The sequence below is a fragment of the Peromyscus californicus genome, unplaced genomic scaffold, assembly GCF_007827085.1.
Source record: "Peromyscus californicus insignis strain IS unplaced genomic scaffold, ASM782708v3 Scaffold_10__1_contigs__length_136768540, whole genome shotgun sequence".
In the NCBI taxonomy this organism is placed as follows: domain Eukaryota; kingdom Metazoa; phylum Chordata; class Mammalia; order Rodentia; family Cricetidae; genus Peromyscus; species Peromyscus californicus.
The window spans coordinates 26,038,189-26,064,777 of NW_026294391.1; the positions used below are offsets into that span (position 1 = coordinate 26,038,189).

A 26,589-nucleotide genomic window follows, 5' to 3' on the forward strand; every position below is an offset into this window, starting at 1 on the left:
CAGTTTCAGAACTTCAGTCAATTATCATCATGGTGGGGAGCATGGCAACATGAAGTCAGATGTGGTTCTGGAACTGAGAGTGCTACATCTTGCAGGCAACAGGAAGTCGACTGAGACACTGGGCGGTATCCTGAGCATAGGAAACCTCAAAGCCCACCCCCACAGTGACACATTTCCTCCAACAAGGCCATACCCCCTTCAACAATGCCATACCTCCTGATAGTGCCACTCCCTGTGAGACTATGGGGGCCAACTACATTCAAACTACCACACCTGACTAGAACAAAACAAACAAACATACATGCTGTAGAATATTATTTTAAGATGTGTTACATTTGTTTATGCTGTGGAACATTTGCTTAATGATGTAAAGATGTGTTGCATTTTTTATGTTGCATTTATTTAACTCTGTGAATCTGTGTTACTTTGCCTATCTAAAATACCTGACTAGTCCAATAAAGAGCTGAACAGTCAAGAGCAAGGCAGGAGAAAGGATAGGTGGGGTTGGCAGGCAGAGAGAATAAATAGGAGGAGGAATCTGGGAAGAAGGATCAAGGAGCAAGAGAAGAAGAAGAGGAGGAATGAGAAAAGAAGAAGGATGATGCTAGGGTCCAGCCACCCAACTACACAGCCAGCCACAGAGTAAGAAATAATGAAAGGTATACAGAAATAGAGAAAGATAAAAGCCCATAAGGCAAAAGGTAGATGGGATAATTTAAGTTAAAGAAAGTTGGCTAGAAATAAGTCAAGCTAAGGCCGAGCATTTATAAGTAATAATAAGTCTCCATGTGGCTTTATTTGGAAACTGGGTAGTGGGCCCTCCAAAAAGTCAAAGAGTAAAGAGTAAAAAAAAAAACAACTGCACAAACAGAGGGGGGGAAACATGAGAAGCACACACATACACATGCAGAGACACATGTGCACACACACGCATTATTGCATATGCAGACACACACACAGAAAACCCACAAAAACATAAATCAGAAACCATAATATATAAGCAAAAGACTAACAAAATATACATACCTACGTATATATATATATATGATAGTTAGATAGATAGATAGATAGATAGATAGATGATAGATAGATAGATAGATAGATAGATAGATAGATAGATAGATAGAGAATAGATAGGCCAAGACAAAGCATTATGAGACAAAATGATCTCCCCCAAATACCCATTAGTTCATTCTGCATTGGCCACCTATTTCTAGGCATGGGGCCTCCTTTAAGCATAGTTTATATCCAGTGAGACTCCACTGAAGAAAACTAATTTTTCCTTTGTGAGTGTTTGTCACTTGGAGATAGCTTCTTGGTTAGGGATGGGAGATAGGTCCACTTTCCCCTCTCAGTGCTGCGACCCCATCTGGCTTCAACCTATGCAGGCCCTGTGCATGCTGCCACCATCTCTGTGAGTTTATATATGTGTCATTCCTGCAATTACTACTAAAAGAAGTTCATTTGTCTTTTTACTAACATGGGTGAGGAGAAAGAGTGATTTTCTGGTTATTGGAGCCCTGAGCATACATGTGCCACTGATTCAAAAGCCCATGATTAGTATGTACACACTGGAAACCCACTGTCTTGAAAACCCCTCCCTGCCTTCCTTTGTCCTTGTCATATTATACTCATGCCATTTCCGAGTTCAAATACTCATAAGCATTCCAGAATCTCAACTCTTTGTGCCCTAAAATCTGAACAAAGCTGGCTTTTTCAGAAGCATCTACACTAATCCACATCCCCCATTCTCTTCTGAAGCATTCTGCCGGTTGTTCCTGCTACGTGACCATGGTCTCACTTCTGTCTTTGTGGGTTTCTTTCCACAAGATCCCCTGAAATGGAACCTGAGAGGTTTTATTTGCCTTTGACCATCTCAGCCATTGTTCCAAGTCTGTCTTACTATTATCTCCTCTGAGGAAACTTTCCTTTGCTTTTCTGTACAGATTTGTAAGTGGCTCACATAACCAGCACTCTCAAAGTACTTGTTTCTGCTGTGGATGATTGATTGATAAATAAAACACTGAGTGGCCAGTAGCAAGGCAGGAAGTATAGGCAGGACTAACAGAGAGGAGAATTGTGAGAAGTGGAAGGCTGAGGCAGAGAGAGGCTGCCAGCCGCTGCCATGAGAAGATGTTAAGATACCGGTAAGCCACAAGCCACATGGCAACCTATAGATTAATAGAAATGGGTTAATTTAAGATATAAGAACTAAATAGCAAGAAGCCTGCTGTGGCCATACAGTTTGTAAGCAATATAAGTCTCTGTGTGTTTACTTGGTTGAGTCTGAGCAACTGGGGGACTGGCAGGTGAGAGAGATTTGTCCTGTCCGTGGGCCAGGCAGGACCAGGAAAACTCTAGCTACATGTTTCATACTTGTACATCCGTTTATTTCTCGCATGATTAAATTCCTGATTCTGCAAATGTCAAGCTTCTCCCTAGCACAGGCTCAGTTTTGCGTGTCATAGCTCAAGAGTGTCTCAAAGATGCATGAAACTAAACTGACTCATTTGAGCCAAAAACTGAAATTCTAAGAGCTTGACACCTTGGTGGTGAAGTGCAGTCCCATGAATGACATTGCCAGTTCATTCTTTACATCACTACTCAGAGTAAAACAGTTTCCAATACCCTCAATCAACAAGGAACGCTACAATTTTGAAATGTCTCTACCCCATCCATGTCCACTTCTTTTTTATTTAAATTTTTTATACAGTTTTTAGGGGTGTTGGTTTTTGAGACAGGATTTATGTAGCCTTGGCTGTCCTGGAACTAGCTCTGTAGACCAGGCTGACCTTGAACTCACAGATCTGCCTGCCTCTGCCTCTTGAATGCTGGAATTAAAGGTGTGTACCACAACTACTCAGTTATCCAATATTTTTTAGCATATTTTTTCTTCTCCCCTAACTCTTCCCAGATTCTCCCCTCTTCTCTAACCATCCAACTTTATGTTTCCTTTCTCTCTCTGCTTCTGTCTTTCTTTTTTTCTCTTTCTCTGTCCCTCTCTTTCTCTATCTCTCAAAAAAAAAAACCCAAACAAAAAAATGAAAATCAAACAGACAAAAAACACGAATATATGGAATCCATTTTGTTTTAGCCAATTACTCCTGGGTATGGAGCCTACCTGGAATTTGGTCCTATGCTCATTTTAACGTGAGGAAATCATATGCAAGGATGTTGAAAAAGCTCATCAAATTTTGTAAGTTAATCAATAGCTATAATCATGATGAACTTTGTCTTATTTTTCACAGGTTAACGTTTTTGTTGGTCAGAGAAAGTTAATCACTACTACTTGGAAATAAAAATTAATTCGGAGAAATCAAATAAATGAAATTCTGCCAACTTTTCTAAGGTAGGATTTAAAAAAAACAAAAACAAAAACAAAAAAACAAGTTCTCAGCCAGGCAGTGGTGGCAAACACCTTTAATCCCAGTACTTGGGAGGCAGAGGCAGTTGGATCTCTGTAAGTTTGAGGCCGGCCTGGTCTACAGAGCGAGATCCAGGACAGTTAGGGCTACACAGAGAAACCTTGTCTCAAAAAATAAACAAACAAATAAATAAATGCAAGGTCTTTCTATGTAGCCGTGACTGTCTTGGAACTTACCATGTAGATGAAGTTGGCCTCCCAAGTGCGGGAATTAAAGGTGTGTGCCACCATGTCCAGCTTTAAGACAAGAATTTAAAGGATAATTTCTTCAATGAGCTTGTGTCTCATCTTGGGAATGGAGATGTTATAATGAATTTCATCTACTAAAAGCAAGACTTAACTGGCATTTTGTCCTATATGTGCATCTGTTTCCACTGTTGCTTGGGTGTGTTAAGCAAGGATTATGGAGGGTCGTTGTCTTGGATTTAGAACCTGCATGGGGCCCCAGGAGCCAGACCATAGCAAAATGGAATTGCTCTTTTGAAATGTCATGACTAAGCGGAAACTTTAAGGAAGCAGATAGATCTCAACAGACCAGCTTTCCCTGAAAATCTGAGGTTCTAGTTGACTTGAGTCATTCAAGATAAGGAAATCCCTCTGCTTTATTAACTCCTACTAAGAGTACTCTAAAGGCACTTGATGTTAGCCAACTCTGTGTGTATGTATTAATCTGGTCTCTATTTCCATCCTACAAAAACCACTGTTTTACTATTGCACAGTGCAAACTTTTATGCTATTTTGCAGAAGGGAAGCTATCCCAATTCATGAATCACAAATAAAAGTAATCAATTATATTGATTACCCTATCTGTTACAGTTTTTGATCTGGGCAGTTCTAAGAATTTTGTCATGGTTTGCACAAGTCATGACATCTTTTTTCTAGCCTGAATTTATTGCAACCATGCTCTATGGAGTAGTATTCTCCAGCCTTAATTCTCAATTTTGCTGCTAGTTGGGCATCGCCCAGTCATGTTTAGGTCTCTTTGTTCAGACTGCTTATGCAAACCTCTACAAACATGGGTGGGAGGCATCAGGTGATATAACCTTTAAACTATATAGTCTCATCTTCCTAACAGTATCTTAAGCTACCCTCGTTCTCATTGATACGAAAGGCAACTGAAGTACCCAATGTCTCAGAGTTTCCAGTGCAGAGACCTGGCCAACAGTAATGAACTTGCGCCCTCTACCTCTACTATCTGAATTTCATCAACAGAACCTTACAATAATTTTGTTGACTGCACGCATACGCGCGCGCGCGCGCGCACGCACACACACACACCCGCACACACACACCGCACACACACATTTGGCCCCTATGACTATAAATCAGAGATATAAAGTTATTTTCAGACATTTGCCTTTTTTGTATGTCAGACATTATCAATTGATTATAGTTTTTTTCCCCTTTTTAGTATAAAGGAAATATTACTTCCCATAGTTGTTATTCAGTCAACCAATATGGATGAAATTCTTTTGTAATCACAGGCAGGGAAAGATAATCTAAATGCAACTTTGAATTAAGCCAGGCCATTGAGGGCCTAGGCACTCAGCTGAAGTGGAAAGATTGGACAGTTCATAAATTTCCTTTATTGTAATTATGGCAACAGTTTACATTAAGGGGGTCAGTGGATCACTACATCTGACACTTTCTTTCCACTTACCTCACAACATCATCATCATGAGTTATGGTCTAGAGGGCTTGAATGGGTTTGTTCTCCCCACCAGTTAAGGAGTTAAAAGGCAGGGACAATTTCCAGGGCAGCAGGTAGCTTTGGAAGAAGACAGCAGCAGGCAAAATCAGCTGGTAAAGAAAAGGCTTTTATTGGAAGTGAGGAAGAGCACACACACACACACACACACACACACACACACACACACAGACAGAGAGACAGAGAGACAGAGACAGAGAAAAGCACACAGAGAAAAAGACCCTCAGAGACTTGAGAAGCTAAAGCCCAGTCTCTATTTGGGGGTTGGAATTTTTAAGGTCTTTTGAGGTGGTCTTTCTCCCCTAATTTAGGGATGGTCAGTTTGAACAAAGGCAGGGAGGCTGATAGGTCCTCAAGTCTGGAGTAAACGGTTCTGGTTTGGTCTTGATCTTGTGGACTAGAAGGAGGGCCTTACTAGGAACAGAACAAAGCCCAATAGGCCTTTTTTTTTCTCCAGACAGGGTCTATGTAGTCTTGGCTGGCCTGCAGCACATTATATAGACCAGGTTGGCTCTAAACTCACAGAGATCTACCTCAGGCCTTTGTTTTAAGCTGCCAGTCTTTTGTCTCTGGTCAGGAGGGTGAGGAAGAAGCTAGATACATCTTGAAAACTCACCATCATTATTATCTAGTCATGGTGCCTGTCAGGAAATCGGTCTAGCTCCTAGTCCCCTGCAAGGAATCAGAAGTTTCCCTCAGGGTAAGAGTTAAGAAGTGTGCTTTTCAAAACCCAAATTTCGATTGGTTTTTATGAATATTATAAAACTTTAAAATATTTGTCATTTCCTCTGTTCTGTGGCCTTTTAGAAGCTTAGACCCTCACTTACTGTCTACCTTCAGGGACTGTTGTATACTGATGGTTTGCAGTTGGATGCCTTAGTTATTCTCCCTCAATGAATTTTCCCTCCAATTCTTTAAAATATTTCTCCTGTAGAATATTGCATACATTTTAGTAGACTGCTTTAAATAATTTCTGGAAGATGAAAGATAACAAACGTTATCAAAATCAAAGCAGGCATTTATTCATGGTGAGGAACTTAGGTGCCCAGGATGTAACACAGGCAAATACTCATGCTCATGCGCAGGAAGAGGTTCTCATCAAGAACACTACAGTACTGGCACATGGCTTGAGAGTAATGCTCCCATAGGCCAGCAAGAGTGTCTAACGCGGGGCGGGGGGGGGGCAGTCACATAAACCAGCCAGGCTTGGGCACCATGGAAACGGCCCCACCTGTAAGGGGAGACAGATGGTACAGCCCAAGGGAAGAGGCGTGGCCTAGGCGTCTATTGCACTGTGAAGGCGTGGCTACAGAAGGAGGCGGGCATCCGCGGGAACTTATGCTCGAGTGTGAGAGTGTGGCGCTGCCGGAGGGTGAGGGCGTGAGCAAGTTAGTTCCCGGCTGTGGTCAGAGTCCGGTCATTGCTATACCTATGGAACCATGATGGAAAGCCAGCGCCGGAGCCACCTAGAGCGCCAGGGCGAGCTCTGCCGCAGGGCGGGACTTCCGGTGTACGGGCCAAAAGGGCTGGCCAGAGGTCCTGAACTCACGTAGTGTCATGACGTAAGGGGGCGTAGCCAAGATGGCTGCGCGCATGAAACTGTGTGCCGGGACTCACCGCGGAGATCGGTCCCGGTAAGTACGGGCTACTCTGTGTAGCACTAGCAACAGCGTAGCCTGGCCTATCTGAGAGGACAAGGACTATTCCTTGGGCCTTACACTACCACGCGCTACTGTGGGCTGGGGAGACCGGTAAGGTGTAGGCCCACGAGTATAACGGAGGTCCTGCCCAGCAAGGAAGGGGTGGGGTGTCAATCGGCGTTTTCCCAGTGCTCTCTCTTCTATAAAGGGTCACCAGATGACCTCTGAGGATTCTTTCCATTTAGGAGATGGGAGACTGCATTTCTAGAAACCGAGGCTGAAGAAGCCGGAACGTCTCCGGATCTGCGTTTTTGATATCCCGACTCTGTCAGGGGAATGCATACTCACTGGGCATCTTCAGGATAGGCATCAGGGCAGCACAGCTGTGTCCGGAACACAAGTTTGAACCTTTTCACGCCTCAGTTTCTTATATCCTTTTTCTTCTGTGCCCTACACCAGAGCGAGAGAAGAGAAACTTCCAAAATAATGGGTGACTGGGATCCGTGTGACAACCGGCGTTAAAAGTTACTGGACCAAAGCTGCTGGAAACTATACTGTAACTCTCCCTCGTTTGTTTTTTACTGATAGAGCTTGAGAAATACTTGGATGTGTACACCTTAATTTGGATAATCTCTTATGTGTCAGTCCTGGAAACCACTGTTGCGTTTTCTCCTGCTTTATTACTGCCCCTCTCCCTTCTCTTCAAAGGTTTTGCTGGTGTGTGTAGAACAATTAGAAATTCCTAGTGAGCAAAGCAGTCTTGTGCATCTTTCGGAGAAGTAAATGCACACAGGCTGGATGGCAGCCTACTGTGAACCCAAGTTCACCCCACTCACTATAGCTGTTCTTCAGTATTTTGGGAACAAAAACCTTTCTGTTGTTTTTCTCCTTTCCTTCAGGTGTTTTAAAGTCAGAATTTTGGAATTCACCGAAAGCAACAAGGGCAGAGTTCTGTCTTTCCACACCCACATCGATTTCTGGAGCCAGATAGCAGGCCACCATTGCTTAGAATTGGAATGCAAGTAAGGTCAAGTGAATTGCAAGTGAAAATATATGTTAGAGAAATGAGGGGAAGAAGGAAGTGCATTGCATTTCATTTTCCACCACAGATCAAAGAACTACTAGAAGGAATGTAGAGTGGGGCTTCTTAGACTTGTTAGTGGGGAAGGTGAAGAGAGAGATTGCTCTTGGAGCATCCAGCTCCACGTGTACTTAGTTTGTCCTACCTGGAGATTTCCACATAATTTCCAGTTTTTGTTATTGACAGTTTATTTTTCTGCCCTTGATGTTTTAGATCCCTGAAAGTTATTTGGTATCTGATTAGTATTACAAGCCGAAGTGGTGACAAATAGGATAAAGATCATTCCTGAAGCAAAGCTCTCTGCAAATTACTGTGAAGATGGATTCTGGTTCAGAGGTCCTTGCCAACAAGGCTCTCGAAGTCTCTGTGCCTGTCCTTAACAGACCTGGAACTGAGCCTGTCAGTACTCTAGTTCCCTTAGCAGAGCAAAAAGGCTTGTTGGGTTTATAAAAATCTCATGTTAACCATATATACATACATAGGGGAATGTTGACACTCCACTGTGAGAATATATGCCTGAAGAACTGAACATGACTAGTATGCACAAAAAAGTACCCCCTTTTTATTTTATAAAATTTTAGCATGTTAAAAAAAATTTTTGTTTGTTTTTGTTTTTCGAGACAGGGTTTCTCTGTGTAGTTTTGGTGCCTGTCTTGGATCTCACTCTGTAGACCAGGCTGGCCTTGAACTCACAGAGATCCGCCTGGCTCTGCCTCCAAAGTGCTGGGATTAAAGGTGTGCGCCACCACCGCCCGGCTAGCATGCTAAAATTATGCCATGCAGAAACTGGCCAAGAACTTCGAGCAGTTTCAAGTAGCTCAGAGTCTAGTCTATCCTGTTTGAAGTTGTCATTTTTGGTAAGGTGCATCCATACATTGCAGTTTTTCTGTGGGTCTCTACTTGTCCAGAGTTTGGATTTTAACGTTTGCAAGCAGTTCAGGGTTAATTCTTGCTGGCCAGTTTGTAATCGTGTGCCCTGCTTTAAACATGGAAAATCAGGGGAATTGTTAGATTTTTTTTCACATTCCTCCACATTCCTTTCTTAGAAATTAAATCCAGGTCATGCTAACGCCACACAAAAGGGATTAATTATATATAGGAGGTAATCATTTTCCTTAAATACTTATTTTAAATTACGTGTGCGTGAGTGCTTCTGTTTGTGTCCACTGAGGTCAGAAGAGGGCATTAGATCACCTGGAGCTGGAGTCACATACAGTTGTGAGCAGCCTGACATGAGCACTGAGACTTGAACTTAGATCCTCCTTGACCACGGAGCCATCTCAGCCCCAGGAGGTAATTATGCTCAATTGTGTGCTGCCCTGAGCACTGAGCTGTTGAAGGGCATTTCTGATCTATCGGTAGCACCTTCCCCAATATGATCACATTCCGAATTGTCTCGAGACATTTCCAAATCTCCCTTGAGAAGGAGAACAAAATGATGTTGTTAAAAAAAAATGAGATAAGGATAAGAGGGTACACACTTAAACTTGTATATATGTGAATGATGATGAGTTTAATGAAATGACTAATATCTTTCAAACGATTAATATATTTCCAGTATTAACAATGAATTAATGTTTTCCAACATTGTTTTGCTTTACGAGTCCATGTTTCTCAACTTTTCCTTTTTGCAGTTTATTAATGTAGGAAAGTGAATTCATTACCAATTCTAGTTACAGCTGATCCTTGAAAATTGCATCATGAACTTTATCATCAGTTTATTTTCTCTAACATTGATTGTGGTCTCACTGAAACAAATTAGCCTTGACCAAAATAATTTCTGGCTGTTGTTTATGCTTACATCCTACCTAGCCTGGATTGTTTAGAACACTGGCACTTCATGTTCTTAGGCTTCAAATAGAAAAAGTCATGTTTGTCTAGGTCTAGTGTTTTATATGAGTGAGTTTTCTTTGATTTTTTTTTTATACATTGTTCTGTCTGCATGTGTGCCTGCAGGCCAGAAGAGGGCGCCAGATCTCATTACAGATAGTTGTGAACCACTGTGTGGTTGCTGAGAATTGAACTTGAACAGCCAGTGCTCTTAACTGCTGAGCCATCTCTCCAGCCTGCTCTGATTTTTTTATTATTGTTATTATTTGTTTTTATTTATGGAAGTTGAAAGCTAAAGGCTGAAGTCAGTATGCTCATATATTAGGATTGCTTGCTGGGTTTAGTTCCAACCAAGAAAACAAAAAGTAGTGGCCCATGGTTGTTGAATTACTTGATTAACTTTCCATGTTGTATGTCATGTTCATATTTCTAAGTTGTTTAAAAAAATTAGGGCACAATAGCCTTGATTTGGCTTTTAGAATGTGACACTATCTAACCTGTTTTTACCCAGGAAATATTAGGGTCTTTGCCACTCTACTGAGCATATATCTTCTTATGATAACCCACCCCTCTCCTGCTTAGTTACAAAGACAATACTCATTGTTTCTCCAGCTTTCTGGGCATGGGAAGGCCTGGTGGACACTCAAGACCAAGAATGCCCAAGAATGTTGAGCCTTAAAGAAAGATAAAGTAAAAAATCCTTTGCTAGTTCTTACAACACAGAACTTAACATTGGCTGCTGTTTCTAGTGAGAGGATTGCCACCATGTCTTTAACATTCTCCTTCAGATGTTGAAATCTCATTTGTTGGAAGCACCATCACTGAAAAGTGGTAGCTTTTTCCGAAACCAGCATTTCAGGACACCCCTGAGCTCTGTGCCTGTATCTTTGCTGGAAGTTATCTTTGACTGTGAACTAAGATTGTTGTCTGCTGTTTTCTTAGATGACAGACTATAACTGTTGACCATTCTGACTTGTAATTTAACAACTTATGTGTGTTAGTTACGTAAGATGAGAATGGTCAGAACCATTTAGTGTATTATCTAATGAAAATGCTTGGTCACTGAGAAAAGAAATGAGACATAAAGGTCCTAAACTATACAGATTGAATTTTATTTTGCTAATTCTTTTTTTTGTTTGTTTGTTTGTTTTTCGAGACAGGGTTTCTCTGTGTAGCTTTGCGCCTTTCCTGGATCTCGCGCTGTAGACTAGGCTGGCCTCGAACTCACAAAGATCCGCCTGCCTCTGCCTCCCAAGTGCTGGGATTAAAGGCGTGCGCCACCACCGCCCAGCTATTTTGCTAATTCTTAATTTGCTATACCAGATGTGAGCTAGACTGGATATAGTGCAAATGTAATGGTATTCCAGTGATTCTTAATGCTTATGAACTCTGTACCTTTTGAAAGAAGCAAAACATGGCTCACACCTGGAATCCCAGTCCTAGGGAGGCTAAGAGTTCCAAGACATTCTGGGCTACATAGCTATGAGATCCTGTCTCACACAAAAGATGTGAGTGGGACTCTCTGAATGTAGCCACAAGTCACTTGTTTACAAATAAATTTTAATTTACACAACACTTCTCAGTGTCATGACTGCATTACTAATTTTTCCCAGTTTTCCAATTAATTTTGAAGGCCATCAGACATGGAGAGCTGTAGTATTAACAGGCTTGTTTTGCGAAGTCTTCACAAAGAATTCTGATTGAGGATAGGATACCCAGTCTTCTTTCATTAACTTTCCAATAATCTTAAACAATGGCTGGATTAGGAACCCCTTGGAATTTCTTGAGTTTAAGACTCTCTTCAGCTCCCTGGTATTGACAAGAAGCCCTGTGCTGGTAATGGCATGTGATTCCACTGGCCAGTCAATTCAGCATCAGAGTTCCCCCACAATCCTGAAAGTCCAGCAAGGCAATCTGTGCTTCTCTGCCTGTCATTGAGGCCTTAAGGAGAGCCCGTGTGTCCCTGAATGAGGCCAGAGCCTACAAAGATGGTCTTTGGTTCTGTAGAAAGCACAGTCCTCATGAAAAAGACAGGCTAGAAAGCCAGTGAGGGTAAAGAACAGTGCTGTCTGGCAGGTGGTGGATAAGACACAATGATCATTCTCAGTTTTCTGATGGGTTAGGAAAGGGAAAGGAAACTAATTTTAGTGATGTTGTTTGATTTTTGAGCCAGGGTCTCACTATGTAGCCCTGGCTAGCCTGGAACTCAAAAAGATCTGCTTGCCACTGCCTCCTGAATGATGGGTTAAAGACATGCACCACCATGCCTGGCAGTATGCTTTATTTAATCCCGTATATTCAGGATGTTGACCTCTTTAATGCATGATCAGTCTAAGAATGATTTGTAAGTGAGGTTTTGTAGCGAGTCTTCACAGTCTAAGGGTGTGTTCCATTTTGAGCACCTTGTGCTTTGGACTGACCAAGGAGAGCAGCAGGAAGAAACCAGGGCCTGAGAAGGAAGGGAGAAGCGGGCTGAGATAAGTCAGGCTTCAGTACAACAGTCTCTAGCGTCAGCACATTGATGAGATGAGTAGTTTCGGGAGCCTGTGGAGGGGCCGGACACGAAGGTAGAAGGGCGAGAGTGGGCGTTTCATACCGTGCGTGCGTGTCTGGGCTCTACAGCCATGAGCTAGGTTGGCTGTCCCGGGCAAGGAGAGGAAGAGATGATGTTGAGAGATCCTTACGGAAGAAATAATGGGAAGGAAAGCGAAAGCATCTTTCTAGTGATGCGCTTGTCTCACTCAGTCAATCCACAAGTTGGGGTGTGTTTATTTTTCAAAATAGAAAAAGGCCCTTACTAACAGATTTTTCATGACAGTATGCCTTTGCTCACTCCATGACTGATAAAATTCATGGTTTCCATTTCCTTTTCGCATAAAAGAAAAACACGGTCAGTTAAGAGCATATTATCCTTCTTGGAAGAAAAAAAGACAACTCCCAGGAAATTATTCTACACTGCTTTTTGTTTAAGTAGAGGAAGAGGAGAGAGGGGGAAATGAGAGTTTATCTTTGTAAAAAAACAAGCCATTGGCAAAAAGCTGGATCTACCAAGAAGTTGGTGATGAAGTCCTCCAGTCAGTGTCTAAGTTAGTAAAAGAGAGATGAAGTACAAATGGAGCTGAACACGTAAGCCAAAGGGCGAACAGGATAGGGACCTTATAGCCAGAAGAAGCCAAAGGGCGAACAGGATAGGGACCTTATAGCCAGAAGAAGCCAGGTGAAAGGGTGGCCTGCTTCTTTTGGGCTGCTGGGGGTTGGGTGAGAGAATGGACAGTTTCCATTTCTTGAAGTAGTGAGCGATTATGGATCAGCATCATCACAGCATCATCACAGGGACCACTTGACTCTTCCATTTCTTTCCTAGTTTTTTGTTCTGTTTTGTTTTTCAAGACAGACTCTCTCTGTGCAGCCCTGGCTGTCCTGTAACTTGCTCTATAGACCAGGCTAGCCTTGAACTCACAGAAATCTGCCTGCCTCTACCACTCAAGTGCTGGAATTAAAGGCGTGTGTCACTACCACCCAGCTCTCTTTCCCAGTTTAACAGAGACCTTATTCATTGGCTTTGAAGAAGATGAATTCTGCAGCTACCATTACAGTATGCCAGAGGGAAAGATGTATGGTCTCTGTGATAGGTGTCCTTAAAACAAAATCAGGAGCTGGGTGTAGTGGCATTGGAGAGTGAGTGAGGTGTTTAGGGGTTGAGGCCAGCCTGGGATACAGAGTGAGTTCCAGGAAAGGTGCAAAGCTACACAGAGAACCCTGTCTCAAAAAACCAATCCTCCCTCCCCCCAGGAAAAAAAACTCACTTTTCATAGGCCAGGATTTCTCAACTGTGAGACTCAAAATTTTGGGCTGGTCAGGGACATTCAGCTTGCTCCTGTATACTTTAGGTATTGAACAGCACCTCTGGCATGTATCCACTAGATGGCACTGCTGAAACCTTTACTTGTAATATTCCAAATGTACTATGAGGGCAAGATAGCTTTTTCTGTTGAGAACCTCTGGTCTAGACTTTTCTAAGATGGTTCAATGTCAATGTTGCCAGGACACTTGTACCCACCTCTACCTCCCAACATACACGCACACACACAGTCCTGGAAAGAAAAACAAGGGTTTGATTTTGAATTTATACTTTTAGCAACCAAAGCAAGAGAATCATTTCTTCTGTGAAGATGAATGAGAATAAGGAGTTTTCTGTTTTTTATGGAAATAAGACCTTTCCCTGCTCTTCATTTTAGTTTACCTGTATTTCAAAAGAAATCAGGAAACAGAAACTGATAAAGGAAAAAAGAATTTATTTGTAGTTGGTCAAGTGTTGAGTTGTAGGCTTATTTTAAGCACCTTTACAAACCAGAAGACAGATTCTTGGGGGTGGTAGTTTTCTTCAACTCTAGGCTTGGGAAAATGGAGTAGAGACCACTTGCCTACAGAAAACCATTCCCCATTTTCCTAGGGAGCTGCAGATCCTGGGTTTTTCTAGGGCAATGGGTGGAAAACTTCTGCTCTTAATGTCTTTCATTCTGCCATAGAGAGGTTTGTTCTTATTCTTCTGCAGTTTGGCAGGCCCCAGGGATATCCTGCAGCCCTATTAACATACTAATAGGTAAAGGAAAACTGTCTCCTGGAAGTTAGAGCCCAAGTGTGAAGGATTAGTTTGCAAGTGAATCATGGTGATAATCAAGTCTTGCAATCTTTGTTTAATTTGCATATTAATGCATACTTTTTAGTCTATTCTGTTACTTACTAGTTTAATTTCCTTCCTGTGGCCATCTTAACAAATTTTTTAAAATTTTATTTATTCTCTGTGTATTTTATCTTGATCCCATTCCTTTATCTGTCTCTTCGCATCCACCCTCTGCCCCTGCACACCACCCAAATGAAACAAAAATTTAAGACAAAAAAACAAACAGGGAAAAATTAAAAATCTCATCATGGAAGTTGCAGTGTCACACCGTGAGTCATGCCATGTGCCCCTTTCCTTGCCAGTGGTCATTTTAAAGAGTCATTGGTCCGGTTGAGGCTTCTGCTTTCTACTACCCTATCAATGCTGGGCACTTGCTTGGGCTCCTCCTGGGCCTCCTGATGCCCTGTGTTCTGGAGATCCTGCAGCTTTGCAATTTATAGCAAGCCTGGAGACATAGGCTAGAACATAGATACATGTTAGCTCTGAGGTGGGTAATCTGGTCCATTCCTGGGTGAATGAAAAAAAGAAAAGGGGGCTGGAGAGATGGCTCAGAGGTTAAGAGCACTGGCTGTTCTTCCAGAGGTCCTGAGTTCAATTCCCAGCAACCACATGGTGGCTCATAACCATCTGTAATGAGATCTGGTGCCCTCTTCTGACCTGAAGGGATACATGCAAGCAGAACACTGTACACATAATAAATAAATAAAAATCTTTAAAAAAAAGAAAGAAAGAAAAGGAAAAGAAAGGTCATGACTGCTCCTAGGTATGGTGGAGGAGTTTATTGTAGACATGTGGGAGAGCATAGTCAGAGGTAGGAATATCTGGGAGAGTCTAGAGTGGACATGACTAGACTGAGCTGGGCCATGTGGGGAGGGGAAGGGAGAAAGGAGAGAGGGGGACCAAGTGCAGCAGCCAGGAGTGTGGGAGCCCACAAAGATTCCAACTTGTGGTTTGACTCAAGGTCAGAGAGTCAGAGTTGCTATATAATAGGGTGCAAAGGCATGGTTACCAGGTGTCTTATACTTCAAGGTCTGAGCACAAGATGCTTTGCTGTGGGGCATGGTTACCAGGTGTTTTGAAGGGTCTACACTTGGTTGTGCAGTGTGCCTTGATCTTGAAAGGGGGAGGTCTTTTATCTCTCCCCTTGCTAGTGTATAAAAAGCCCATTAGAAATAAACTTGAGGCTGCTGGGTATTGACCCATGGCCCTCCCAAAGCTTTCATGTGCCTTTTTTTTCTTCATCTATATTTCTATTTAGCACTCCTCAATTCCTCACTTCCCCCCTTCAAAGAACCCTTTGATAGGTTGAGGCAGAACCACAACACTGGTCCCCTGACACAGGAGGCCAAATGTCTAACAGGGCAGGTAACCAAAATGTCTGGATTATTTACGGAAGAGCCTCTGGGGGAAGAGTGGCCCAGCTCCTGGGCCGGAGAGTTCAGGGCAGAGGGCGGAGTGTGCCAGCCATACCCTGTAACAGGTGGGGACTGAGGGATGCTGGGAAAATCTAGCAGCCAGGTCTGCTTTGATATGTTAAATAGGCACCTCTGCCATTTGTCCAGGGTTTGAAACTTAACACAGAGTGGAAGGGAACTGGACCCCAGATTGCTTCTGTTCTTTGTTATGGAGACAATTTTTTCTTTAAATCTGAGCTGAGGAAAATGGAGTCTTAAAGATACTGCCCTCCTCTCCTCCATTTTTTAAAGAGAAAAGTCCGGCTTTATGTAAGGGGCATGGATAAGATCCCACTCATTATAGATTTTGCCAAGTTCTTTATGCCTAGGTGTGGAAGTGGAAGCCTTTGGTATTTTGTCTTTGGAGATCAGCTTCCTTGTGAACTCCTGCTTACCTGTAAAGGTTCAAAGTCTCCAAGTGAAAAAAGGTGAGTCTGATAGCAGGGCCCTACTGTCTCTCTTTAGACCGGTGATACTCAACCTGTGAGTCGTGACCCCTGAGGGGGGCGGGGCATCAGTAAAATACAGTTAGGAAGTAACAACAGAAATAATTGTATGGTTGGGGGTCACCAAACATGAGAAACTGTATTAAGAGTGTCTCTTCTACCCCCAAGGCTTCAGCAGAGAAACACTGTTCTAGGGATTTGACTTTGTCACAGCTGCATTCTTACTGTGTAAAATCCTTAGACTCAGTGGTAGGGCATAATACAGAGCTTCTGTCCATTTATGTCGCTCCTACTTTTACTCTTGGCCCTAATCTACCCATCCATGATATTTCTAACAGGTAAAGAACTGGATCGCTGTGGTAGGGAAAATGAGGCGGAGAGGTGAGACAGGGAAAGACAGGCTCTATTGGAACAGTGAGGGGCCACAACCTTCCTGTGGGATGAGGCTGTGTACTCAGGGAGCCTTTGAGGCAGGCATATACCAGGGAGTCTTGGGATAGAGCAGGGGCCCATGGGTTAAAGTTGACTTTGCCCACAGGAATAGAGGCATTCCTGGGGTGATGAACAGCCAGAGGATCGTTAGCATGTTATATCCCTCCAGTGGTGCTTTTGGTACCATCCTATCTCAATTGTGAGACCTTATCTTTAGTTCCCAGAAGATGCCCTGTCTGCTCTCCCCATTAGTCCCTGACATAGAACCCCCCCTTGTCCTTCTGTGGGAGCCCCATTCCACACCCTAGGTGAGGAGAAGTCTAGGCATTTCCAGATTGTGAGAAAGGACCAGTGTTCTGCACCATCATTTTCGTTTCAGTAGACATGTCTATATACTATGTATCCCCCATTGGCCTTGCACAATGGCTGGGGTGGGGTGCAGTGGTGCAGCACTTTTAGTGTTGGCCAGGAGGACTATTAGTTGGTAGTTAGCATTAGCTTTATAGTTTTCTATGCACCATCTGAAGGAGAGAAGTCAGTCCAAAAGTAGACAGCTAGTTTTATTGACTAGCTCCCCCTTCACCACCCTGTGGTATTAAGGCAGCCTCCCAAGCTAGTTGAGGGTGGGTAGCATTTCCCACCTGGTAGGGTCATTTGGAATCACATCCATCCAGGTCAGGAGTTGGTGGAGCTGGAAGGCTAGCAGTGGGGCTCAGAAACTAAAGGGGGTTCTGGGTCTGGAAAGGTGGTTGAAAAGGCAGCATAATATTGAAGTGAAGAAACTGTTTGAGAGAGAAGAATTGGAACACTCTTTGTGGGGAAAGGATATCAGGTCTCCAGGGCCAGGATCCACAAAAGGTCTTCCTTGAGCACTTCCAGGAAAAGCAGAGATTAAGGTGTGCTCAGGGGCAAAGCAGTTGGTGAGAGTTCCTCAGTGATTTGTGGGAACTGGGAAGGAAGCAGGAAGCCTGGTGGGGCTTAGGGATGTAGAGTAAAATTGTGGGGAAGCCTTCTTGAGCCTGGAGAGGTGGACCCAGGAGCTAACGTTATTTAATTTTCCTAAAGTTGGGGTGAATAGAATGACTTTATGAGGGTTCTGCCATTTAGGGGTTAGAGAGAAATGGAATGAGTCAGAGGCACATGTCTCCTTTTGAGCATTGGGTAGAGTAGAGGACAGGATGGAGTCAGTATGTTTCCAAAACTCTGTGTACAGAAAGGACAGGAGACTGAGATAGGGAAGGAGGGAGCTCGGGACTGTGAGTCCCAGGGTTATGAGGGGTCTTCTCCCCTACGTTCATGCAAATGGACTGCTTAGGGAGGGTTTACTTAGCAGGGCTTAGAGTTTGAGCAGAGCCAAGGGCAGGAGTTTTATCCATCCTGTTTTAATTCGAGAGTCAGTTTTGTGAGAATATTTTTTTATGGTCCTGTTTGTCCTTTTAACTAATGTTGAATTTCCAGGGGATTTGGCAGAGGTAATGGAAGAGATGAGTCTGGAGACATTGTTTAACTGTATGGAGGAGGGCAATCCAAAGCAGGGAATGATTTGAGAGAGGAGTGGGTGAACATAGTCTTTTATTTGTGATTGGGAAGGTCTTATCCTATCCTGAAAAAGTATCTACAAATATTGGGAAGTACATGTGTCTTCTGACTAGAGGCATGTGAGTAAAATCTATCTGCCAGTCTAGGGTAGTACTGGTCTCTTATATGGTGAGATGGAAGTTGTGGAATGGGGGAGAGGGGCAAAGGTTGAAGTTAGGTTTATCTTTTGGCAAGTCTCACAGGAGTCAGCTTTTGTGTTTGTTTTGTTTTTGTTTTTCAAGACAGGGTTTCTCTGGGTAGCCCTGGCTGTACTGGAACTTGCTCTGTAGACGAGGATGGCCTTGAACTCACAGAGATCCCTGCCTCTGCCTCCCAAGTAAGAGTCAGCTTTTTAAGGAATAGCTTATTGGTGGATGTGAAAGGTGACTAAAAAGAGAGTAGACTCTGATTAGAAGGGTGAAATGGGGAATATAGATAGGTCAGGATGTTGGGGTGGTGACAGTTGTGGAGGTGGATTTTTGCTGTTGGGGCTTGATATGGATATGATGGGATGGTCTGTTGAGCCATTAATCAGCCTGGTTGTCAAGAAGAGAGCTATTGTGTTTTTTATGTCCCCTGTAGTGAAGGATGGCCACTTGGGTGGGAAGGAGACCGTTTCAAGGAGTTCCTGTATCAAAAGGGAGTTAATAATCAGGAAGCTCCTTTCTCTCCAGATTAAGTTGTTGGAGTGTATTATGTTGTAGATATACCTGGAGCCAGTATATACTGACCATGAGGTTGGAAGCAAGTGTGAGAGCTTGGGTGTTGCCTGTTGGGAAGTTGTATGAGGGGGTAGGGATTTGGCTTCAACTATGTGTGGACTTATGCAACTAGCCAGGTTTCCTTAAAGTATCGTGTATCCTACCGCGTAAGGGACTTGTTTTAGGGTGCTACCAGCTGGAAACTGTGATGGCTAAGAAAACTTCATTCTGTACCAGGTGCCCTCCTTGTAGCCATTGTCCTTTGCCCTAAATTCCTGAAAGGTGGGCTCCTAGCAATCTGTACCCTCCTCAGAATGGTGGAACAGCTTGGTGTAATGGTGTAAATTAACCACTTGCTCTGGCTTCTGTAAACTCGCTTGTGGCTCTGTACCGGGGAGTGAGGAGGTTCCTTTATTGCTGTATACATGGGGAGAGAAACAGCTCCTCACATAGCTGAGGGGAGTGAAGAAGTTTCTCATACAACTGCAAATTCCACAGAAACAAGACAATAATTGTGGTCTCCACCTTAAAAAAACCCTTTAGCCCCTTCTGGGTGGCACACCTTTGATTTGGCTGTAAGGTTGGCCCCCCCTGCTAGCAATTTTTAATAAATTTAACTAATTACAATTTGAATTGAGTCTGTTTTTTTGTTGTTTTTGTTTTTGTTTTTCTTGGTGTCTTGAACTCCGTAACATTTTTGGAGGCTCCAGGATAGGACCTGAGTGAGAGCAAGTCTGAGGTGGAGTTGGAAGCCTAGGGCACCCAAGATCACAGCTGCCACAAATTAAAGGTTGCTAGTCAGGGATATGCCCTAGATGGGAGCAAGTCTCATAACTCAGAGGCCCGGAGCACATAGCCTTAGACAGGAGTGAGCACACTTGCAGACTTGAGAGGCTTGGGGAGCCCAGACTGCCACTACCATGAATTTGCAAATTGAAAATAAAATGAAAGTAAGGATTGCCGTCCAACATGCTCTGAAACTCGGACCAGTTGGTGCGTTGTTCTGTTCTGTTTTGGAGTTCGGACACTTGTAGAGACAGAGATTGGATGGATGCAATGGCAGAGCCAGTCTCTGGGACAGAAAACACATCCTTCTGTCCTGGTTCTGGTGTCTCAGTTTGTCTGGTCTTCTCTGCCTGTGGTGTTGACGGTCTGTCTTTTTATGCTACTCTTTTGTCTGCTGGACTTATTTTCAGTTTTGTTGAAGGGGTGGGGGTTGGGCCAGTGTCAGCCAAATTGCCCTGAACTGCACGCTGCAATACTTTCAGGAGTTCTGTGAGGCGGAGTATGGACTAAATTGTCACCATAGGAATTCTACACTTTCTGTAAACTAGAATGACCCACTTTTGGTGTGGAGCTGGTAGACATTTGTTAAGAAAACTTGGTACCACATGAAAATAAAGGCTCTCTGGACCTGGGTAGTCCATACTCAGATCCTGGCAACTTGCCCCTTAGAAGACTATAAAATGACAGAAAGGAATACTAAATGAACAGAATAGACATGCCCCTCCCAGCTAAAGTTCCCTGGAGTGTGGGCAGAGACCATTCCCAAGTTCTGGCCTTATATTGCCCATTCTACAAGGGTTTTTTGTTTGTTTTGTTGGTTTTTTGTTGTTGTTTTTCGAGACAGGGTTTCTCTGTGTAGATTTGGTGCCTGTCCTGGATCTCGCTCTGTAGACCAGGCTGGCCTGGAACTCACAGAGATCTGCCTGGCTCTGCCTCCCGAGTGCTGGGATTAAAGGCGTGCACCACCACCACCACCACCACCACCACCACCACCCAGCTGTTGTTCAGCTCTTGAGTTCAGCCTTGCCTGTAGGAGTAAAACAATACCCCATCTGGAGGGAGGCTAAGACAGGCTTTATAAAGCATCAGCAGCCTTAGAAATACAGGAATTTTGTTTCCCTGCCACTTAGTTTGGAACACTCCAGTACTCCCTGTTGTTAAGCCAGGCACCAAAGACTATTGTCCTGTTCAGGATTTAAGGGAAGTAAATAAAAGTGGAAATTATCCACACAATTGCACCCAAATCTTACACTTTTATCAGCCTCCTGGGGCCAGGAATAACTGTCTTAGACCTAAAAGTTGCCTTTTTCTCTTTGCCTCTGGTGCCTGTGAGCCAATCTATATTTTCATTTAAATGGACAGACCCTGAGTCAAGGTTCAGCAACCAATTGACCTGGATCTGACTACCACAGGGGTTTAAGAACTCCCCCACTCTGTTTAATGAAACTCAGTGTGGACCTGCTTGAATACTACCAACAGCACTCAAAGGTCACCTCTTGCAGTATGGATGATCTCATCACTGCACACACTCTGAAAGAGTGCCAGCAAGCTACCAAGGAAATGCTTGAAACCCTCCAGCAGCTGGGCTACAGGGTATCTGCCAAAAAAGCCAAATTGTGCTCCAGTAAGGTAAATTATCCAGGGTATTGCTTAGAGAGCAGCAGTCGGACTGTCCTTTTGCAGGATCCACACTATTCTGAATATCCCTGAGCCACAGGATTAAAAGGCAGGTGAGAAAATTCTTGGGTACAGTTGGATACTGCAGACTGCAGATACCCTAACTTTGTAAAAATAGCAAAACCTAGGAAAAACAAGCAGTAGCAGAGCAGAGAAGGAAATGGCCCCCTGAGCAGGCAGGATGAAGAAAAGGAGGCATTCCAAAAACAAGGAAGCCTGATGTCAGCCTCAGTGCTCGAGCTATCTGACACTGCTCAACTTTTCCACTTATTTGTTGATGAACGGCATGGAGTGGGAAAAGGTGTACTGACTCAAACTTTTGAGATCCTGGAAAAGGCATATGGCCGGCCTATTTGTCTAAGTGTCTAGATCAGTGCTTCTCAACTTGTGGGTTGTGACTCCTTCAAGGGATGAACGACCCTTTCACAGGGGTCCTCTAAGACCATTGGAAAACAGATATTTATATTACGATTCATAACAGCAAAATTACACTTATTAAGTAGCAATGAAAATAATTTTATGGTTGGGAGTAATCACATGAGGAACCAAATTAAAGGGTCGCAGCATTAGGAAGTTTGAGAACCACTGGCCTAGACCCTGTTGCAGCAAGATGACTAGCGCACTATTGCTAAAGGAAGCTGATAAGGTGACCATGGGCAAGAGTTGGTTGTCACCGTTCCCCACTCCATTGAAATGTTCTTTCAAGGAGCCGCTGGATGTCAAATGCATGCCCCACCCAGTACCAGGATCAAATTTTCACCTACAGTGTTAAATTCAGCATCCCTCCTGCCTGACCCTGAAGAACAGCCAGTCCATGACTTTGCCCAGGTCATCAACCATCTGCAATATTGATGACTAGACCTCCAAGACCACCTTAGAAAAGCAGATGCATCTTTATTCACCAATGGAAGCAATTATGTACAAGATGGAGTCAGATATGCAGGAGTGGCTATAGTGACACTCACATAGGTAATCTAGGCCCAATCTCTGCCTTAAGGGACATCAGCTCAAAAGGCAGAACTGATAGCCTTGACCCAGGCGCTAAAATTGGGAAATAGCTGTACTGTCAACATCTGTCTATACCAATAGCCAATATGCCTTTGCCACTGCACATGTCCACGGTGCCTTGTACCAAGAATGGGACTGCTGACCTCTGGGAAAAGAGATAAGAAACGAAGAGATCTCAGCTCTTCTAGCAAGTAATTGGTTGCTGAGGAAGCTTGCTATTATCTGTTGTCCAGGGCACCAAAAAGGGTACTTGGTTGAAGTCCAAGGTAACAGATTTGCTGATGCCATGGCAAAAAAAGCAGCCCCAAAGCCAGTGGGGCCACTACAAATGTTAGGCACTTCCTTGGTTCTCACCCTCCTGTCCAAACCAGTGCTGCTAGAATAGCCCACATACACCAGTGAGGAAGAAAATTAGGCTAGACAGCAGGGGTTCACTAAGACAGAGGACTGCTATTACGAATAATGCTGATATGAACATAGTTGATAGCAAGAACCTGGAAACAACCTAGATGCCCCTCAACTGAAGAATGGATAAAGAAAATATGGCACATATACACAATGGAGTACTACTCAGCGGTAAAAAACAATGATATCATGAAATTTGCAGGCAAATGGATGGATCTAGAAAATGTCATCTTGAGTGAGGTAACCCAGACTCAGAAGGACAAACATGGTATGTACTCACTCATAAGTGGATACTAAATGGGAGGGAAGGGATGGCCAGACTGAAACCCACAACTCCAGAGAGGCTAGCTAACAGGAAAAGACCCTAGGAGGAACACATGGATGACCCAGTGAAGGAGAAGTGGATGAGATCTACATGAGTGGACTGGGTGTGGGGGGTGGCAGAGGGCGAGGAGTGGGGGATGAGAACATAGGGAAATGGGAGGGTCAAGCTGGAACAGGGACAGAGTAGGAGGGCAGGGAGGAAGATACCATGATAGATGAGGACATCATGGGAATAGGAAGAGGCAGGGTGCTGGGGAGACTCAGGAATCCACAAGGTTGACCCCACCTTGGTCTGCTGGCAGTGGTCCAGAGGGTGCCTTGACCAGTCTACTCTGGTGACTAGCCTAGCAAATAACCTAGCTGTCATCATAGAGCCTTTGTCCAGTGACAGATCGAGGCAGATACAGAGATCCACAGCCAGGCACCAGGCTGAGCTCCGGGAATCCAATTGATGAGAGAGAGGAGAGATACTGCAGGTGAGGGACGTCGAGATCATGATGGGAGGGTGTGCAGAAATGACCGGCTACACTAGTGGAAGTCCATGAACTGTGGACTGGTGGCTGTGGAGCCCCCATGGGACTGGACTAGGCCCTCTGGACACGGAAGATGGTTGTTTGGCTCAAACTGTTTGGGGGGCACCCAGGCAGGGGGATCGGGATCTCTCCCTGGTGCATGGGCAGGGTTCTGGGAATCCGATGCCTGTGGTGTGACGCCTTCCACAGCCTTGGTGCAGTGGGAAGGGGCTTGGACCTGCCTAGGCTCAGTGAGCTGGGCTCTGCTGACTTCCCATGGAAGACCTCGATTTGGGGGATGTGGGGATGCGGGGTGGCTTGGGAAAGAGGGCTGAGGGGTGGGAGGAGGGAGGAGGGTGGGTTTGTGGATAGCATGAGGAATGAGTAGAAGATTTCTTAATAAAGAAAAAAAACACAGAGGACTGTCTTCCAGGGAGACACCCCATCCTCCCAGAAGCCCTAGGCCCATCTATTCTCTTGCAGATTCATCAGTCGGGGATAGGTACTTCCTACTCCACCTAGGTGAAAAGGTTAAACCGATTACCTGCTGCTGTACTGTCTGTACCCAGGTGAACCTGAGAGGAGGAAAACCAGCACTCATGGGTGTTCAAGAAAGGGAGCATTGTTCCTGTGAACACTGGGAACCAGACTTTACTGAAGTTATTCAGACAAGGTTTGGCTACCAGTATTTGCTAGTTTTTATAGATATTTTTTCAGCATGGGTGAAGTCAGAAACCACTAATGTTGCTAAGAAGCTACTAATGGATATCATTCCCCAATTCGGCCTTCCCTCCTCTTTGGCATTAATGTTAAACATTTAAGTTCTGGGCAGAAACTGGCAAATGCTGGACCAAATTGCTCTCTACTGTTCTTTTTAGGATCAGGTGCTCCCTGTACCGAGATAAGCTGAAATAATTTGAAGTAATGTTTAGCTGACTGCCTCCACTTCTTTCTGCTGTGGGAAGGCCACAGATGAGTGAAATGTCTAATCATTCCTTCAAGACTTTACAATCCTTGCAATAGACAACTAGAGACATCCAGAGTCATCTGTCACCCCCACCACTTGCTCCACCCTTGATTCAACTAGCACACAAGTTCAATCCCGGGGGGCTTGGTGTGGGTCTGCCACTTACTCAGCAAGACTCTGGAACCTTCCTGGATGGAACTATATCTCATAATTCTGACAACAGCAACAGCCATCACAGTAGTGGGGACCACAGCTTGAATCCACCAGTCCCATCTAAAGGCAGACACCACCAGCCAGGAGAAGGGTGAAAAGGGAAGCATAATGCAAGATCCCTAGCACCCTCTAAAGGTGAGAGAGACTTAGTCACACCTCGAACTCAGACTAATGCTAATACTGGGAACCTTGGTAGGTGACTCCCACTGTGTGGCCAACTGAAAATGTTGAACTATGGGATTGGGAATTTTCTTGAACCACAGATGGGAACGTATTAGGCATTTTCCAGATCACCACCTCCTGACTTATGTTTAGATTTGACCTGTGTGATTTCTTTGACAATAAACTTGGGGCTGAATGGTGAAGTTACAGTCCAGTTCATCTGGGGTTTGGAATGAAAATGTGGAAAACATTCTTCTGGTCCTCACTATTTTATGCATGTCTGGCAGATGGGCCTATACAATGTCTTAAATGGAAGAGAGATTATCATTGCGCCACCCAGGGCTGTGAGACTGAGTCTGACCAGGATGAACATAAAACCTATATATCTCCATTCAACAGGTATATCCTTCCAGAGATTACAAACTTGGGAACTGCAATCACCTTCACTTTAAAGATTGTAGCCTAGAATGAGTTGACCACCAAACATTGGCCTACAGGCCAGGCCTGGGGATTTGTGATTAAATTTATTAATTATGGTGATAGTCCCATGTAGAATTCACTCACTATAAAAAGGTATCACCCCGCCGGGCGGTGGTGGCGCACGCCTTTAATCCCAGCCCTCAGGAAGCAGAGCCAGGTGGATCTCTGTGAGTTCAAGGCCAGCCTGGGCTACCAAGTGAGTTCCAGGACAGGCGCAAAGCTACACAGAGAAACCCTGTCTTGAAAAACCAAAAAAAAAATAAAATAAAATAAAAGGTATCACCCCACCAGGCCAATGCTATAAGCCCCAGAAAAAGCTGGCTACTTCAGCCAAACACTAGGGTGTCTACTTTCCCTATTCTCCCTCCCCAGACTACTTCACCCATGGTAATGAATCAATCCATAGTCACAATCACAGGGCCTATAGTAACAGACTCAACCTCAACCCTACTCAAGAACAGAATTAAAGTTTCATTCCCAGTGATGCCCCTGAGCTTGAGACCTTAATGTTATTATATAATTGAATACATCATACACTCCTCAGCCTGGGAAGAGATACTAGTTTTATTATGCATACAATGTTCTGCCTGCATGTACACCTGCAGGCCAGAAGAGGGCACCAGATCTCATTACAGATGGTTGTGAGCCACCATGTGGTTGCTGGGAATTGAACTCAGGACCTCTAGAAGAGCAGTCAGTGTTCTTAACCTCTGAGCCATCTCTCCAGCAAGATACTAGTTTTATCTAGGCCCAAGCTCTCCTTTTTATGTGGGCATAAGGGCCAGTCCCTTCCATTACCCCAACTATCCCACCAGAAAATTTAAATTGTAACCCAGAGGAAACTAAGCTCACCTTGGGACACCTCCAAGGAAAAGGTACTTGTTTAACCTCTTCAACTTATAATCACTCAACTTCCCTTTACCCAAGCGAGTAATGTTCACCTGTATACCAGCAGGTCTAAACATACTAGGGTCCACTTCCTGTAGTGACATGGTAGGCCTGCACATTCAGCCTTGCTAGATGTGTGATAGCTGAACATCTTGAATGAGGACCACAGGAAGGAAAGCTCTGGATTCT

At 44.0% G+C, this 26,589-nt stretch overlaps 1 protein-coding gene across 1 annotated transcript in view; it reads left to right on the forward strand.

Moving 5' to 3' along the window:
• Window positions 1–6,448: 6,448 nt before the first annotated feature.
• The window catches only part of Ca5b (carbonic anhydrase 5B), a 123,677-nt gene continuing 103,536 nt past the window's right edge, over window positions 6,449–26,589 (forward strand). The window contains exon 1 of the mRNA XM_052718177.1: window positions 6,449–9,146. The gene's annotated coding sequence lies outside the window, so the exon portion shown is untranslated. The remainder of the gene's footprint in view (window positions 9,147–26,589) is intronic.